Source organism: Aricia agestis, chromosome 12, assembly GCF_905147365.1.
Source record: "Aricia agestis chromosome 12, ilAriAges1.1, whole genome shotgun sequence".
Lineage (NCBI taxonomy): Eukaryota > Metazoa > Arthropoda > Insecta > Lepidoptera > Lycaenidae > Aricia > Aricia agestis.
Genome location: NC_056417.1, coordinates 16,509,529 through 16,516,549, shown reverse-complemented (window position 1 = coordinate 16,516,549; position 7,021 = coordinate 16,509,529).

Below are 7,021 nucleotides of genomic sequence, written 5' to 3'. Positions count from 1 at the left end.
GCGATGTAGACGACCAGCAGCGACATCTATTATTATCAATAGAAAAAAATAGCAAAAAAGTCACGTTTGTTGTATGAAAGCCCCCCAAATATTCAATTTATTTTGTTTTTAGTATTTTTTGCTAAGTAGCAAGGGGGCGTCCACAAATTACGTGAGGTGTTTTTACAAATTTTCTGATCCGTGGTTAGATTTCGTGAGATTAACGTGTTAGATTGTTTGACAGTCAGTAGATGTATCATGTAATTCTCGTTTATAAGGTCAATGTATGAATGAAATTATTTCTTTGGAAACGAATTAGGGTTGCACCAGAGGCGTTGTTATAATTATTAGCTAAAGTTAAGGTTATCGTCAAATATTAGGTCCATTATTCACTTTAACAAGGGATTTGACAGTTCATTTGACATTTTTATAGGTAGTTAAAGTTAAAGTAAGTTGGTGCAACTCACTCTTAGGTTGGGTTGCACCAGAGGCGTGGTTAAAGTTAAAGTTAAGGTTAAAGTTATGTTTATAGTTATGGCTAAATTTAACTTTAACCTTAACTTTGACCGGAGACATTGACAGATGACAGCTGATCCAACAAGGTTATAAATGAACGTGGGCCAGCAACAGCGCCCCCTGCTGGTAAAGGAGAACTGTCAAAAATGGCGTTTTTGTATGATGACGGCGTTAGTTCCTTTTTTCGCCACGTGCATTTAAAACCTTGTCGAGCTCTATGGTTATGGTTAAATATGGCGTCTTGATGGCGTCCATTTTTAACTTTAACCAAAGATTTGACATTTTGCATTGTAGTTAAAGTTAAAGTTATAGTTATAGTTAAAGTTAGTTGGTGCAACCCAACCTTAATGAATGATCTTAATAGTATTACGATTACAGTACTCCCAAATTAATAATGCGCATGGAAATCTTGAAGTCTAGTAATAGTGTTCCGTTTTTACCCTCTGGGTACGGAAACCTAAAAGTAATTCACCCAAAAAAAATGAACTAAAAGAAAAACAACATAAACCAACTTACAAAAAGAAATGAAATCCCACCAAAAACATTTTCATGTAAAAATGTTGCCAAGATGAGAACATATAGTTCGTGGTGTCAAAAAGTAGTGAGATCTCATATAGAGCCAATTTCTAACGTTAAGACTCAGTCCTAAATTTAAAAACCTTAATTTTACACTATTGCGCGGCAAAATATGTGATAATAATAAAATGTGTTAGCCGTACGAGAAGAATCTAAAAACTCTACACATTAGTCAAAATCGGTGTCTTGGCCATTTTGTTATTCGTCATGCTTTAGGCTTTGAACTTAATATATACTTTTCTGTTGTACTTACAAACTCTTATTTTAAAATGGCCAGGCCACCGGTTTTGACTAATGTGTAGAGTTTTTAGATTCTTCTCGTACGGCTGACACATTTTATTATTATCACATATTTTAATATTTCACATAAAAAATACGCCATTCACTTCATTCTGTCACAAGCTAACTCGTCTGAGTGGTGGCAAATAGAATATAATCACTACGTTTTAAGTGGTGGTTGTCATACCAGTTTCCGTAAACACTATAATAATCTCTAATTTTGGTGGAAACAAAAATTTCCACCAAAATTATTTATATAAAAAATGCAAGTTGAAATCCACTCATTTATAAAATCATGCAATTTAAAATTTTTCAATCTCTGACTAGGACTTATATTAGAAGGCATGCAGCGGGAACTATAAGGGTTGATTCAGACCGCAACGCGATGCGTAGATGCATTTCTAAATTAGTATGGATTTGACAGATTCGCAAGACGTCTGACGCAATTGAAATCTGTCAAATCCATACAAATTTAGAAATGCATCAACCCTAATACTCTAGCGAGTACAGCGGGCATAAGCAGCTGTGTGTGCAGACTGCAGTCTGATTTGGCAATTGGCGGCGGCACTCGGCAGTGTGGACGCGGCTGCCGAGCGGGGCGACCGGCCGCCGCCCGCTATGCAGAACACTGCTCGCGAGGAGCTAAAGTGACGTGCGAGAAAAGTTTTTTGACTTCAAAGTAACGATAATAATATTATAATGTATTTGTACGAAATTAAATCATTATTCTAGGTCAAAATAGTTGCAACTTTAACATACAATTGATTGACAATTGACATTGATTACAAATGAAATATTTTTGGACACTCGATGCCTACTCTCTGTAAAGAGCAACGTATGACGCCGAACACGAATCACGACTATGTTCTGTAGACAGGTAGTAGTCGTGCAGGCGACATGATTTATTCAATTTAATTAAGGTAACTACTATTATTTTTAAGAGGTGGTATACCTACCTTATACCTATACCTATATACTTACCTATCTTGAAGGAAAAATATTGTTTTAAAATTTAAGCGTAGGATAGGTATTATGTCACATTATACTTAGTCTGGCCATAAATACTATTACTACTAAAAATAATACCCCAGTAGAGTTAGATTTTTTATTAAAATTAATTATAGTCAGATTTTTTTTGCACCAGTGCAGTGTTTTTTTTGACCCCTACTTCCCCTAACATTATCACATCAGGGCTTCAGTGCAGTGTTTAGAAGTGGTCACAAATAGCTTAAATTAAAAAACTCGACCAAATCCGACGAGTGCGTTAGCCGCCCTATTGGTTTCAGGCCCGGATCTAGGGGGGGGGGGGCGAGAGGGTGCACTTGCCCCGGGCGACAAAGATTGAATTTTATAATTAATTTCTGATTGAAGAATTAATTTCTGAACTTAGAGTTTTTCAAGAACAAGGCAAATACTTACATTCAAATATAAATAAATTACAACATGTTTCTTTGTGAGAACTTAGAAGTTATATATAAAAACGATTTACAGAATGCATTTCCTAACTTGAGCACAGTTCTTAAAATTCATGCAACCCTTCCTGTAACTTCTGCTTCATGTAAAATAATAAAATGAAGCTTATCAAAAATGATCGCTCCACAATATGCCAAGAGCGCTTGTCGGGTTTGGCTATATTGTCAAAGTGTAATTGACGATTTCACTGAAATGAAATCGAGACAATAAACCTTTAATTTTATTATATTAATAAACAATTTTATAAAAATCATAGCATTTTATTTAAGTAGGTACCAATTGAAAACGCACCTTTTTGCTTGGAGGGCGGCAAATTGGGATTCTGTCTCCCCCCTTTTTAAAACGTAGATCCGGGCCTGATTGGTTTGAAGGTCTAATCTTTTTTCAGCTATATCTCCTTTATTTTATTTTTTTAAGAAAATGAAAAGGATCAAATTTGTCGCGATTCTCTACAATTTTAGTCCTTATAATTTTATTGTAAAATCTATCTTTACGGAAATAACTGCAAAAAACAAGTCAAAGTATAATTTCGACCTGTTCGACCTGCACGGCCGTAGCAAGAGGGGGGCATTGGGGGGCAATGCCCTACCTTAAAATCATAATATCCTACCTTAAAAATACCAAAACTCAAGAAAATCAATCAATTATGTTTTTTTTTACTTCTGCCCTACCTGTAACCAATGCTGCCCTACCTCAAATTTCACTCTAGCTACAGCCCTGTCGACCTGTATCGCGATTATTATTTAGTTGTTAAGTTTATATAATTTTTATGTATGTTAGTCATTAAGATATATATTGTATGGGCCTACGTAGCCTGATTTTAAAAAAAATAAAAAATAATCATACAGAAAAAAAAAACACAGAAATAAACTTGTAGCTCATTAAATTAACCACAGTAATTAAAATTAAGTCTTCGCTGTCTGTCTCCAGGCTTCAAGAACGGTGATAGGTAGAGAGTTGAAATTTTCAGTTATTATGTATTTTGTTTCCCTCTATAACAACAAATACTAAAAATATATTATATTAATTTTAATATTTGATGGGGCTCCCATATAACAAACAGGATTTTAGTGAACTTTTTTGTTCTTTGTCAATTAATATAGCAGCACTAAGACAATTAAAATTAGCACAAAATATTTAATTGTATTTGTGGGCCGGGGGGGGGGCAAATTATCCAGGTTCTGGTGCCAGGGGGGGGGGGGGGAAATTACCCAGGTTCTGGGCCAGGGGGGGGGGGGCAAATCAGATTTTTCATAAGCTAGGTGTTTATAAAGAATAAAAGATTAATAATTTTTAGTTGTAAAAATATTGTATTGCTAACAAATAGCAAAAATTAGTTTTCTCAATTTTTATAGATAAAAGTACTAGATAATATACTTAGTAGGGACGTCAACATGATCCAGGGGGGACCCCCCCCCCCCTGCCCCCCCTCGGTACGCCCATGGTCTAATTCATGATCAGATATTCAGTTTTATCCAATCGCTTGGGTCCCGGTACATTTACCATAGGTGTAGGAGTTTAAATATTGATTTCTAAAAGTCATAAGGATCAAATTTGTAGGAAATTTAATGATCTATCACTTACAACTTTGTTTCTACAATTACTTTCACTAAATTCGATAATATTTGACAAACAAGCGAAATTATACTTTGACGTGTTTTTTGCATTTATCTCCATAAATATTGAGTTTAAAATGAAAATTATAATAATCAAAATGTAGAAAATTAAGTTTACAACAAATTTAGTCCTTATAATTTTCGTAAAAAAATAAAATAAAGGAGATTATATAGCTAAAAAAAGATTGGACCTTCAAACCAATATGGCGGCTAACACCCTCGTCGGATTTGGTCGAGTTTTTGAATTTAAGCTATTTGTGACCTCCTCTAAACACTGTTACAAAAAAAACCTGACTATAATTAATTTCAGCTTCCCATACAAGGCTGAACTAACCCTACTGGGCTATAAACAAAATATTACATTTGAATTTGGATTCTGTAATTTTTATATTATGTTTTATTATTGTGTTTTCTCATTTTGGCGCCAATGTATTTTACAATATTTTGCGATATTGAAATGGAGTGGGGTGATCAAAAGAACCAAATCGCTGCGACTGCATCACACAAAGCATGGAGAGTTTTAAAAATTACGAGTACATTGGACTCCATATCCAATGTCATTTTTAAAACTCTCCATACGCTTGCTATTAGTAAAATGTTTGTGTACCGGGCCATTAATAAGTACAACGAGACCTCCTCTGCTTGTGGCAGAAAAAGATCTGGCCGTCCACGCAGTGTTCGTACGAAAAAGGTGGGTTGAGATACGGAGTTATTTTGTGGGGCAATAGTGTCAATAGCAAAAACTATTTATATTACAAAAAAAATGCATCCGAATAACAGCCCAAATAAAAAATCGAGACAGTTGCATATTTTATAAAATATAACCTTCTAGCACTCCCTTCATATTTGTTTATTTGTTTTTAAAAATAAAGATCATTTCACAAAAATAGAAGAGAGTCACAACATCAATACTACGCTAGCACACAGACACAAAAACAAATTACACCTACGGCCTACCCTACTGTAGAATAAAAATGCTTAACGAAAGTCCCTATTATATGTCCGTCTTTATAATAAATTACCAGATTTCCTAAAAAAAGAAAAAAAATTACCCTCGTTTAAAAGAAAACTAAACACATATCTAATAAAACACTGCTTCTACTCATTAGATGAATATTTTAGTATTGATTTGAGTATAAGTTAAGTTCATAAAATATATTAAGTAGGTATTATTAATACTTTATGATAATAATATAATACCGCTGTGATAATACTAATGTACAAGATAATTTAGTTTAATAATTTAGAATACCATAAAAATAAGAATATACTTACTCACTTGAATAATAATCATTAATAAAATTATAGTTTTGTTACTCGTATAGTTTTGCAAACGCCCGAACAAGGCATAAGTTGTATATTTCGTCAATGTATGATGATTTATATATGTACTTGGTTGCAAATAAAAATTTTGAAAAAAAAGCAGTAAGGGAAAGAATTTGAAAAAAATCGGTTCGAAAGTAAAAGATTTTATCTCACGAGATAAAGATAGCACCTAGAACCATGTCGATTGTCGTGTATTTTAAATGATGACTTAGGACTTGCAGCCTACAAGAGACGCACTGGTTATTTCCTAACTGATAATTTAAAAAAGAAAGGGTGGTCAAATTGAAACAGCTACTGTAGCGGTACGCAAAGGGAGGTCACTAAAATGTTTGTTTACGGATGAGATTTTTGGTTGGAAACGAACGTTTCGGACTTCATCAGAGCTGAAGACTGGTCGTCGTCCAGTCCCGATCTTAATCCACTGGATTATGATTTTTGGTCGGTTTTAAAGAGTATAGTTTGCTGTAAATGCCGTGGTAATTTGGAGTCACTAAAACAATCCATACGACTGGCAGTGAAGAATTTTCCCATGGAAAGAGTCCGTGTTTCTAATGATAACTGGCAACAATGTTTAAAGGACGTTATTGTAGCCAATGAAGGCCAATTTGAATAAGCTTTTAATATTTTAAATTGTTTTATATTTATGTATTAAACTAATATACTGTAAAAGAAATAAAATTTATAAAAAAGCCAGTCAATAAATTCTTCAAATTAGGTAAAAGTTAATAAAGGCAATGTGCCGCGCGATTCGCGAAAATATTAATTAAGTAATATTTGCGGCGTGTGTAACGTGGAGCACGACCGTTCGCTAGCTCGACACATTACACTCCGAATATTCTTCACTCCCTTCATTTCACTCCATTTAACAGTAACATTGTCCTACAAATAAAACAGTCCATATTTTGGGACTATCAATTCAAAGTATGAAATCCTTTCTAATTCTGTTAGCTAGGTACCACTTTCGTCATTTTTCGCAAATAAAAATGTTCGTCTTATCAAAATGAAGCTATTCACAAAAAATTAGCTAGATAGTAATAAAAAAAAAGTTTGTTCTAGGGCCAGGTGTGCCGTACTATTACAGTAGAGTACTCACTGCGGGTACTTTTACGCCATCCAAAGTACTGCTACAAAAGTATTTAAGAAGGAATTGCCATCCCGATTACTACAACATATTTTGTTGTCGTTGTTTTTGTTGGCTGTCGATTAATTTATTTTTGAATGGTTAACAGGTCCTCTACTACTCGGGCCCGTATAAT